Consider the following 12,813-nt stretch of genomic DNA (forward strand, 5'->3'; position numbering starts at 1 on the left):
TCATTGTTTGCATATAACACCCAGTGCTCCATGCAGAACGTGCCCTCTTTAATACCCATCACCAGGCTAACCCATCCCCCCCACCTCCCTTCCCTCTAGAACCCTCAGTTTGTTTCTCAGAGTCCATAGTCTCTCATGGTTTGTCTCCCCCTCCGATTCCCCCCCCTTCATTCTTCCCCTCCTGTTATCTTCTTCTTCTTCTTCTTTTTTTAAATATATAATGTATTATTTGTTTCAGAGGTACAGGTCTGTGATTCAACAGTCTTACACAATTCACGGCGCTCACCATAGCACATACCCTCCCCAATGTCTATCACCCAGCCACCCCATCCCTCCCACCACCCCCCCCAGCACTCCAGCAACCCTCAGTTTGTTTCCTGAGATTAAGAATTCCGCATATCAGTGAGGTCATATGATACATGTCTTTCTCTGATTTACTTATTTCGTTCAGCATAATACCCTCCAGTTCCATCCACGTTGTTGCAAATGGCAAGATTTCATTCCTTTTGATGGCTGCATAATATTCCATTGTATATTCGGTTTTGACAGGGACTGGGATAAAATTGCTTCTTTATACTTTCCACAAATCTTCCTGCTTTTCATCTAATCCAAGACTTCTTTCTTCAGAGGTACCTTCAATACTGATTTTTTCAAGGTTCTAAGGTTTCATTTTTCTCAGACTTTTTAAACTTTTGACATTTCTATCCACCTTTAAGCTTCCATAATTTTTTTTTAACATATCTCATCTGTTATTTAATCTTTACCCATTTTGTCTTTACAGGTTTATGCCTCTTTAAATTATTTTGCTGTCCTTTAGTGTGGTTTCAGAATGGTTGGAGAGAAGCACATGTATCACGTATGTTTAAGCAAAGAAACTAATACTCTTTATTTTTTTACTTTTTTTCCTCTTTTTTTTAATGTTAACATTTATTGAATGTACTATCCTATGCGTCTTGTCTTCTATATCTCATTTAACCCTTATAAAAAAACCTATGAGAGATGGTCAAGTACAAAAAACTGGTACTAAATAATAAATGCTTAACATCAAGCCATTTATCTTCATCTCCAAGATTAATTTCTTATTCAGAATACAGGAAGGTCTGATCATTAAATCAAGCCTTGCATTGCACAGAAAAGTCTACCCACAAAAACATTTATTTGCCTTTCAAAACATTTTCATTGCTGGCAATGAAATGGTTGCCAAAATAAAAATGGTTTGGATCAAAACATCCAAGCCAGTTGCTTCATGCAGACATAGCTTAAGGACTGAGGACTAAGCAAGTGTTTGAAAGGAAATGGATTTGTAACTAAATACAGTTAACATTCAGGATACTATAAATGTAAGATATATTACTTTGTATTTTCCTATCATATGATCTCCTTATTCTTTGTTGGTGATTGGTCTTCCACTATCTTAGACATCTGAAATATAAACAGGTATATAAATTGATAAAAGATGTGTCTAACTTTTTAGAGTTTCATTTTAACTCTTCTTTAAGAATAGTAAGTCAGGGGTGCCTGGGTGGCTCAGTTGGTTAAGCGACTGCCTTCGGCTCAGGTCATGATCCTGGAGTCCCGGGATCGAGTCCCGCATCGGGCTCCCTGCTCGGCAGGGGGTCTGCTTCTCCCTCTGACCCTCCCCCCTCTCATGCTCGCTCTATCTCATTCTCTCTCTCAAATAAATAAATAAAATCTTTAAAAAAAAAAAAAAGAATAGTAAGTCAAACACAGTTAAGTTTTAAAAAATATGATAAAGCTATAATTATCAGTATCTCATAACTCAAAGAATTCATTTTTATTTATATACATAAAGAATTACCTTTCATTCTTTAATCATTAAAGAACTACCAAGCCACCCTCAATATAAGCCTGCAAAGTTTTAAAAATATCCAATAAACAGTGACTGCATTTATTGTGTAAGAACAGTAAACTTGACAAGGAACTAGTTCTTTGGTTACTCTTAAATATGAAATTAGGAGAACAACCATTTGAAAGTTTTCTTTTAAACTATTTTGCATAGACTATTTGCATAGTCTAAACACATCAAGGTTTGCAAGTAAGCAAAAGGATATGTTGGAAAATTTTTAAAAATTTTTATTGTTATGTTAATCACCATACATTACATCATTAGTTTTTGATGTAGTGTTCCATGATTCATTGTTTGTGCATAACACCCAGTGTTCCATGCAGAACGTGCCCTCTTTAATACCCATTACCAGGCTAACCCATGCTCCCACCCCCCTCCCCTCTAGAACCCTGAAAATTTTTTTAAGTTGAAATTAAAGTAATAAACTAGGTTATAGTTTAAATAGTATACTATTCTGTATTATATCTTAACTATCATACTAAACTGGATTATAGTTTAAATATGATACTATTAACTAACTATAGTTAGTACTATCTAAAATTTAATTATTTACTATTTAACCATTAAAACTAGACTACTATTTAACTGCTTCAACCAGTATACAGAAATAGAGAAGGAGGCAAACCATGAGCCTCTTAACTATAGGGAACAAACTGAGGGTTGCTGGAGGGGAGGTGGGTAGGGAGATGTGGTAACTGGGTGATGGGCGTCAAGGAGGGCACTTGATGTAATGAGCACTGGGTGTTACATGCAACTGATGAATCACTAAGTTCTATCCCTGAAACTAATTATATACTACATGTTAACTAACTTGAATTTAAATTAAATATAAAAATTTTAAAAATAAACTGAACTACATTAAAATTGTAGAAAGATAGTAGATTTTGACTTTGCTCAACATTCTACATAGCTATCATTCAGTTACTCAATAACTGAAAATGATATGCTGTAAAGATCTAAGGGTGTACGTTTTATTTGCATTTAAAATTTTAAAAGCATAAACATTTTGGTAGATTACAAAATGTGTACTTTTCTTGTCTACAATTAATAATAACTCTTTTTTTCTCTGCTTATTTCATGGCATCTCTGTGCTCCCCTCCATATTTCCTTCTGTTCCCAGTCTTCTATAAAGGTGTCCACACAAATAGTTGTGGCCATTAGTTATTTCTCAAAAGGACAGAAATCTAACAGGTAAAAGACTGAGTTAATTACTTTTCTTTGGAACTCTGCCTAATTTTTCACATGAAAACCTGATTTCATTTCACCCCAGAATGTTTAGGAATAAACACAGGTCTTGTACTAAATCTTCATGGTTAGATCAGGTTATTAAAAGCAGTGAATTACAACAGACCATGCAAAGACCAATGTAATGATTGGAAAAATAAAGAATAAAGTAATCCTAAAGAATAATCATGAGGAATGAGGAAAACTGATTTCTAATTTTCTTTCTATTAATATTACCCTTGTTTCAGCAAAAGCAATTTTATAATTTGGTCCTTCTGGTGAGAAAATACATGGAGAAAGTGCCAACTTTATAATTTTAGAGTTATAGCTTCTGATGCTGGGTCTCATAACCTGTTCGATGCATGAGGAGGGCAAGGGTCTGCTATGAAACTTAGTTAAGGTGTGGTTACTGTGTCATTACTGTGTATCTTGAAGAGTGTTCCAAAGCAATTAGATTATTACTTTCCTTTTATGGTCTAACTCAGCGGCTTATCTCCATGTGGACCACTACATAAACTGAATTCACAGTTTAATCAAGAAGCTTTAAAAAATCATTAACTTTAAAAAAGTTTCCAAAACCATTGTTTTCCTTTTCATAAAATTTTTAAAAATGCCTATGGTTTGATGTTTATGTGAGGCATTGTCATGCAGCATACAGTAAGCCTTGAAAAACTGCTATCTACATTTATCCAGAAATAAAAATTTAGGGGCGCCTGGGTGGCTCAGTTGGTTAAGCGACTGCCTTCGGCTCAGGTCATGATCCTGGAGTCCCGGGATCGTGTCCCGCATCGGGCTCCCTGCTCGGCAGGGAGTCTGCTTCTCCCTCTGACCCTCTTCCCTCTCGTGCTCTCTGTCTCTCATTCTCTCTCTCAAATAAATAAATAAAATCTTTAAAAAAAAAAAAAGAAATAAAAATTTAAATTTCAGGGTCATCATAAAAAAGTGTATCGTTTCCAGTATTCACAAAGATTAACAGCTATTATTGGACTACTGCTTACCACTAATAACTTATTTTACCATAAACAAATTTAGGATGTAAATAATTTGTTTGGATATATACATATACATATATACACACAGTACATATATACGATATATATACATATACACATACATACATATTTCTATGCATATAGTGTGTCTATCACTAAAATCCCTTTCTTAACAAGTTTTTTAAAAATAACTCTCATCTAAAGTTAAAGGGAAAAACTATTATATAGAGTTCTTTTGATAGGGAACTAACAGCTTCCATAATCACTTCTCATGTCGAATCACCCCAACATGAAATATAATGCATGCCTTAATGTACATACATTCTTGAAGCTATAGTTTTTAACAGAAGAGTGGCTCTTTCTGGTCCTCAGGTTCTTCAAACAGGAACTAAAGAAAGGTGGACACCAAATGAGCTCCAAAGGTGCTTTTGGCTTTTACCTTCTGGTTCTAGTTTTTAACCTTAGGTATAGTTTACTTTTGGCTTCCTAATTAAATGCTTGCATCAATGAGAGAAGAAATAAAAAAGAAAAGTTCAAAGAGGTGAAGTGCAGGAGGGAGTCAGTTCCCCCCCCCCCAAAAAAAAATCTACTTAGTTTAACCAGTAGAGATAGCAACCAATCCAATTAATTGTGTAAGTGTGGAAGGAAGTATGAAGTTGGATCATTATCTAGCATTAATGACTTATTTTACAATAATGTTTTCACCATGGTACACAAATCAGCAGGTGATAGAGTTAATTATTCCAGTATCCTACCCAGTAGTTCCAGATACATTTGAAAGCCAAAGTCAGTTGCAAAATGGGATTAAAGCAATGCAATTACTAATGCATAAGAAAGATTGGTCTGTATCTGATTCTAATCTGCTCTCTGCTTTTATCATATGATGAACAGAGATAATTTGTATATACTTCCCCTTCAGTCTGTCAGAGAAAGTAGCCCTTATTCAAATTTTGTATTCAAACACTGCTTGCATAGGAAAATCAATCAATGTTGTATATAGTATTTATCAAATTAGAAGACGTATATGTAAAACTAAACGAAAAGTCAGGTTTCCTGAGCTCAGATGTCAGTCCCATACTCTACTCAAGAATTAAAAAGGTTATTGAAAAGGGCTCAAAAGGTGACATAGTACAGATCTTGTTACACAGGTCATTGTGAAGATCAAATGAAATAATGTGGTACAGGCATTTGGAGGACTAAAAAGCACCATAAGAGCATATAACATACTGCTTAGGAATGACTCATTCTTGGTTAGAAGATGAACAAAGTAATCTGTATAAGAAAAGAAAAAAAAAAAAAGGTCTACTGATAATTTGGTAAGCAGAGAAAATGTTTTAGGATTGTTACTTAAACCCAATCCAGGATATTAAGAGATTCCTTCACATCAAGCTAAAATGGTATAACCATCCAACAACACTCCCACGGTCACATTCTGAGAAAGCACACAACATAGAGAAGACAGAGTCCCACATCCTTCAAAAATTGCAAGTGAGGGGCCACAGCCTCTCTGAGGTCTCCTCTAACTCAAGCATAGACCTAATCACCCCCTTTCCATTGTGTTTCTGGGGACATTGTAGGACTTCAGCCAGCTTACCACTTATCGCCCTATTTTGTAAAGATTTCTTTACAAGAAGAAGGCTTCCCTTCCAGAATGCAAACTCCATTAATGTAGTCTCCACAGGCCACATAAAGGTTATTAATCTTAAAAGAGTCTCAAGGACATTGCTACAGATTATCTGAAATGTCTAAAGAAAATATTCTGACTCATCTGGAGTTAGCTCAGTTAGATACTAGCCATGGTGAAATTTCCAGCCTAAAGGCAAATCAAGTTGTGCCTCCAACTCTAATCAGGATTTGTAGAAAACTTCAATTTATATAATTTATCTGGCTGACTCTCAGCTAATATATGGGTGTCTGGGGTATCTTTGGGGATGACCCATATGGGATCACTGATATTTACTTGAATATATCAGTCAGGGACTTGGGGGGAAAAAAAAGATGGCATAGTTAAACCCGGAACTTGGAGGACAGTTTAAACAGAAACTATTTATGAAGATGTGGGGAAGGTTTAGGGAAACCACAACGGGGAGTGTGGCATCCTCCTGGCTCTATGAGCAACAGGAGGCCATTATGAACCCTAGGCTTAGAGGGGTAAGGGGAAGGCAGCCACCACCTGAGCCCAGGAGCTGGAGAAGCCCACCCTGCCACAGATAGCCACCTCTGGCCTTACATTCATTCATCCCACTCTCAGCAGTCCTGCTGGTGCCTCCCGCTGGCCAAACTCAACCAGAAGTCAGAGGGCAAGAGAGATCTAAAGAGATAAGCCTCCCAGGGTGCAGAAAAGGTAGAAGGGTGAAAAGTGAGGCTGGAGGGACAAATGTTAGATGTCCGTTATCACTTGAGTCTTCAGACTTAACTAAGTCTACTTTCTCCCTTAAATACCAGAAGCAGAATATTTTCATTTCCTTTAAAAAATGCTTCTGTTCAGACAACTTAAAAACAGAAATGGGTGGGAAGTGTCCTCCTCCAAATAAACAATGTGATTCAGTGATGGAAATTATAATTCTAGATTCTGAGACTTAATTTAAGGAAGGGTAGCACCAATAATATGAAGAACAAGAACATAAACTAGCACTTATTGAATACACTATAAGATGCTTGACATATCTGGGGGCGCCTGGGTGGCTCAGTCGGTTAAGCGTCTGCCTTCAGTTCGGGTCATGATCCCAGTGTCCTGGGATCGAGCCCCGCATCAGGCTCCCTGCTCAGCGGGAAGCCTGCTTCTCCCTCTCCCATGCCCCCTGCTTGTGTTTCCTCTCTCGCTGTGTCTCTCTGTCAAATAAAAAAATAAAATTAAAAAAAAAAAGATGCTTGACATATCTGACATATTTTTAAAATTGTTAGTTTTTCTAATCTTTGCAAAAATCCTATGAATTAAGGGATATTAATATTTTATAGTTTTTTTTATAGATAATGGAATAGCAGCTCAGAGCATTTATATGACTAAGATGGGATTGGAACAAGTCTGTTGGACAATAACTCCCTGTTTCCATTGTATCCCATAGCTAGTAGACAGCTAACTTTTCCATTTTCTTCATGTAAACTAATATTTAATAGTTCCCTCATATAAATTAATATTTAAATATGTAAAATTCAGTAACTTGACCAATTAACATTCAGTACTTTACAGAATTTAGACAGAATTAACAGTTTAATATAGTTTTCATGGAGTTTTAAAAGTCTCTGATAAATTTCTGTAAATATTTTTGTGTAAACATAGTTTGGTTTTTGGAGTAGAAAATTTTTTTTCATATGGTCCATAACAGATCTACTCTTAGACACACAGCAATTAGTTTAGAAGTCTGAATGTGACATTAAGACTTTAATTCAGGGGCGCCTGGGTGGCTCAGTCATTAAGCGTCTGCCTGAGGCTCAGGTCATGATCCCGGGGTCCTGGGATCGAGCCCCGCATCGGGCTCCCTGCTCAGCAGGAAGCCTGCTTCTCCCTCTCCCACTCCCCTTGCTTGTTTTCCTTCTCTAGCTTTGTCTCTGTCAAATAGATAAATAAAATCTTAAAAAAAAAAAATTATACATGCAAAGTGTCCGGCACAGATTCTCAAGAAAAATTCATTCCTGTTGTACCTTCACCATTCTCTGTCCCAAAGGATGTGTGTCGGAGTTCATGTGAAAAGCTGGAGCACAGAGCCTGATGAGAAGTCCTCTCTGCCTCCTTGTAGGGAAGGGTGGATTTGGGAAGGGGAATTTTCACCAGCTAATTTTATTCAGGTGTCATATGTTTACAGACTCTGGTGTCATCCCGTCCCCATCAATATCTGTGCTCTATTTAGTAATCACAGTCATAGCTATGAATGAGAAGAGAAAAACTCTCCCAAATGATTTACTTTTATGATAATGGCAATTGGTGAATATGTAAATAAGTACTACAAATACATAAATAACTGTAGGTAGAAAACTCACTTTGCATTTTTACTTCTCTAAAGCACCTAACCTAGTATATAGTACAAGAAATTAAAAATAAGAAGGGATAAAGTAAGTTGGATGATTAATCCAGGTCTAAAATCCCCGAACAGAAGTTCTAGAAGAGAATACTATGGAGGGAAAGGAACATTTGAAGGAATAATTCAAGAAAATTCACAGCCCCGAAAAACGTAAGATTCCAGACTATATCTACTAATTGTTCAACACAATGGATGAAAAAGGGCATACCAAGTCACCATACATTCACTCGTTCATTCACAAATATTTATTGAGAACCAGGCACTACTCTTTTTTTTTTTTTTTTAAGAATTTATTTATTTATTTGACAGAGAGAGACACAGCGAGAGAGGGAACACAAGAGGGGGAGTGGGAGAGGAAGAAGCCGGCTTCCCGCTGAGCAGGGAGCCTGACGTGGGGCTCGATCCCAGGACCCTGGGATCAGGCACTACTCTTGATGGCAGGGATAGAATATTAAACAAAATAGACAAAGTCCACACTGTCATGGAGCTTATATTTTAGGGGTCAGGAGACACATAATAAACAATTTAACATGTCATACTAATTCCTACGCTACCACAAAAAGAGTAAAAAAAAAAAATTAAGATGGGAAAAAAGAATAAGCAGGATTAGGTGTGCTGGAGAGATATGTGTGGTTGTTATTTTATAAGTGTAATCAGGGAAGTACTCATTAAAGTAACACCTGAGCAGAAACCAGCAAGAAGGGGGTGAGCCACATGGATATCTGGGAGAACATTCCACGCAGGGGGAATAGGAAGGACGAAGGCTCTGAGGCGAGACCATTCTTGGACAAGACAGCGGAAAAGAAAGGAGGCTAATCTGGCTATAGAAAAGAGAGTGGTTATGGATAAGATCAGAAAGGCAGCCAAGGTGGGGTGGGGTGCATGTCATGTAAAACATTCTAGATATATTACTCTGAAGTTTCGGAATTCTGAGGACAAGGTAAACAGTGACCAACGAATTAAGTGAAGAATAGGATATAACTGTATTAGGACGTTGGAGCAGTAGTGGCTGCACTGGAAAGGGAGTGGTGGGTGGAGGGAGAAAAGAAAGGATTAAGGAATAAAAAGGAAGAAAGATTATGTGGGATAGAATTGAACAGAATGAGAAATAGATGAAAATGTGACGGAAAGGGGCAGTTTATTTCGGTGGGAAAACAGAATTACTGAATCAATTGTTTGACAAACAGCTAACTAAAGAGAAAAAAGTAAGATTTCATCTTATGCCATATGTCAAAATAAATTCTAGGTAAATTAAAAACTTAAAATGTAAAATTCAAAATGATACAAATCATGAAAGAAGATCCAGGGCCTACATCCAAGGGTGCAGGAGACCTTTTCATGCACGGCTAGTAGTCTGCAAAGAAAACCTAGGCCTTGTGGGAGCTAGTTTCTAAAGAAGACCCCGGTGAATGGCTCCTGTATTCATGCCCTTAGAAAGTTCTCTCCCACAGTGAACCTAGGCTGGGCTGTGACTTGTTCTACTCAATAGTCATAGAGGAGGTGACGTTCCAGGACTTTCCTGTCTTGACAATAAAAAGCTGCTGCAGCTTCTACAATTTTGACATTTTTAGAGTATGGTACCATCAAGTAGACTCTGCTGGATAGACCATATAAAGAGATTAGACGGAGAGGAGAGGCACTGAGTCTACATAGGGAAGGAGGGAGCTCCAGCCTTCCTAAGAATCCTAGTCAAGACTCCAGAGACATGGCTCCAGGTACCATCTGACTGCAACTAAGTGAGAGGCTACAAGCAAGACGAAAAGAACACCTCGTTGAGCCAAATCATTGGACTACAAGAAATAATAAAATGATCCTTTTAGAGGGAGGGAGGGGCAGAGGGAGAGGGAGAGAGAGAATCTCAAGGAGGCTCCACGCCAAGTGTGGATCCCAAAGTGGGGCTTGATCTTACAAACCTGAGATCATGACCTGAGGTGAAATCAAGAGTTGGACACTCAACCAAATGAGTCACCCAGGAGCCCCAAGTGATTTTTGCTTTTAATCCCACTATGCTTTGAGGTGGTTTATTAAACAGCAAGAAACAAAACATTAAAAATCTTATAAGATGGTCTAGGACACAATATATACAATAAAGTACTGGAGAGACATCCTTATTGAAAGCTGGAAGTTCAAAAAGGAAAGTATAAACACTTATGAATATATAAAATTTTAAAACATTTTCATGGATTATTTGAAAAAATTCTGCAATGCAATTTTAAGAGATGTAATGACTTAATGTTTTTAGAAATTTATAAAAAAGAAATCCATTAGAAAAATGTATGAAAAGGGGCGCCTGGGTGGCTCAGTCGTTAAGTGTCTGCCTTCGGCTCAGGTCATGATCCCAGGGTCCTGGGATTGAGCCCCGCATCGGGCTCCCTGCTCCGCGGGAGGCCGGCTTCTCCCTCTCCCACTCCTCCTGCTTGTGTTCCTTCTCTCACTTTGTCTCTCTCTGTCAAATAAATAAATATCTTAAAAAAAAAATCTTTAAAAAAAAATATATGAACAGGCAATTCACAGAGGAGCAAATCCAAATGTCAACCAACATAAAGATGCTCATAATCACCAGTAGTCAGATAGCAAATTAAAATGAGATATTTCTTCACATTGAGTATTTGAACTAAAATTGAAAGGAGCTACAACTTCTATTGCTAGCAGAAATAGGAGGAAGAGAATCTGACAATATATATTAAGATTAATCAAATATGATGAAAAAAGAATTCTATCAATAGAGAAAAGGTAAATTATATTCTGCAGCCACCAAATGTCCATTGACTGATAAACAGATAAAGAAGAGGTGGTGTGTATATATATGTATAAAATAGAATATTGCTCAGCCATCAAAAGAATGAAGTCTTGCCATTTGCAATGACGTGGATGGAGCTAGAGAGTATTATGCTAAGCGAAATAAGTCAGTCAGAAAAAGACAAATACCATATATTTTCACTCATACGTGGAATTTAAGAAACAAAACAAACAAGCAAAGGGGAAAAAAAAAGAGAAAGACAAACCAAGAAACAAACTCTTAACTATAGAGAACAAACTGATGGTTATCAGAAGGAAGGTGGGTGGGGGATAGGGGAAATAGGTGAAGGGGATGAAACTAATATATTTTTTAAAGATTTTATTCATTTATTTGACCGAAAGAGACACAGCGAGAGAGGGAACACAAGCAGGGGGAGTGGGAGAGGGAGAAGCAGGCTCCCCGGTGAGCAGGGAGCCCGATGTAGGGATCGATCCCAGGACCCTGAGATCATGACCTGAGCCAAAGGCAGACGCTTAATGACTGAGCCACCCAGGCGCCCCCACCTGAAAGTTATATTACACTGTAAGTTAACTAACTGGAATTTAAATAAAAACTTTAAAAAATAAAAATAAATAAAATGTTAGGTCTAAAAACTGTCAAAAACTAAAAAAAAGAAAACAACAAAAAAACCCCAAAGAAACTCCAAAAAACAATGTAACAGTTTCACTAATTGACTTAAAATTCAATGACGTATTTTTTAGCAAGAAAAACAAGATGCAGAAAAGTATGTATGATATAATCCCATTTTTATAAAATAAGTAACAATGTGAAAAAAACCCTATGCATGTTGATGTTTCTATGTACATACACATATATCTATACACGAATATTAAGGCATGGAGAAAAAGGGTAACTAAATAGGCATCATGGATTTAGGGATGCACAAATACCAGCAAAATAGAAAAAAAAAATCCCTTAAAAAAGGCATTTATGATATGAACACAGTGACACATTCAGTTACAATTATTTATATGTATGCCTGTATATTGAGACATAACAAAGTTAAATCTTTGTCTCATTCTGTATATCCAAATAAATTACAACGGTGCAATTTTAAATGTAATAAATAAATATAGCTTAAGATAATGCATGGGAATATAAATCAGTTCTCAAGAACTTTCTAATCATAAAAGCATTACTGTTGAAGGGGGAAAACCAGTGAATTGGATTACATTTACAATGAAAACTGCTGGCATAAAAAAAGACTTAATGAAAAGGTACATGCTGGAAAAATATTTTTCTTTTTTTTAAAGATTTTATTTGACAGAGAGAGACACAGCGAGAGAGGGAACACAAGCAGGGGGAGTGGGAGAGGGAGAAGAAGGCCTCCTGCAGAGCAGGGAGCCAGATGTGGGGCTCGATCCCAGGACCCCAGGACCACGACCTGAGCCGAAGGCAGATGCCTAACGACTGAGCCACCCAGGCGCCCCTGGAAAAAGATTTCTAAAGGAGTTCATAAAATGTTACTCTTCTAAACACTTAAAAGGCTCATGGAAAACATTCAAACCCTAAAGGAAAAATGAGCAAATGATATGAATAAAAAAGTCACATTAGGATACAGGTGGCTAATGGGATCATAAATACAAATTAAAAAAACTATAAATTATTACTTCGCACTGCTTAAATTAGCAGATTTTTAAAAATGCTAATGCTCTTTGCAGGACAGAATTCAGAGAACAAACTAATTCACTGCTAGAGAGACAGAATCTTCTGGAGGGCACTTTCAACTTGTGTGCTAACGAAGATAATAGCCTCTGACCCTATAATTTTATTTCTAGGTATCTATCTTAGAAAACAATCAGATATTGACAAGAATTTATGAACATGGATGTTATTTTGCACTTTAAAACAGCAAAACACTGGAAAGGGCATACACTTCTACTGACAAAAGATAGCTTCCTCACAATGGCA

At 37.0% G+C, this 12,813-nt stretch overlaps 1 protein-coding gene across 2 annotated transcripts in view; it reads right to left on the reverse strand.

Moving 5' to 3' along the window:
- Positions 1–12,813, reverse strand: part of SUPT3H (SPT3 homolog, SAGA and STAGA complex component) — a 535,970-nt gene that overhangs the window by 154,799 nt on the left and 368,358 nt on the right. The gene's annotated exons all lie outside the window — the stretch shown is intronic.

Source organism: Mirounga leonina, unplaced genomic scaffold, assembly GCF_011800145.1.
Source record: "Mirounga leonina isolate KUSES-001 unplaced genomic scaffold, KU_Mleo_1.0 Mir_53, whole genome shotgun sequence".
NCBI lineage: Eukaryota > Metazoa > Chordata > Mammalia > Carnivora > Phocidae > Mirounga > Mirounga leonina.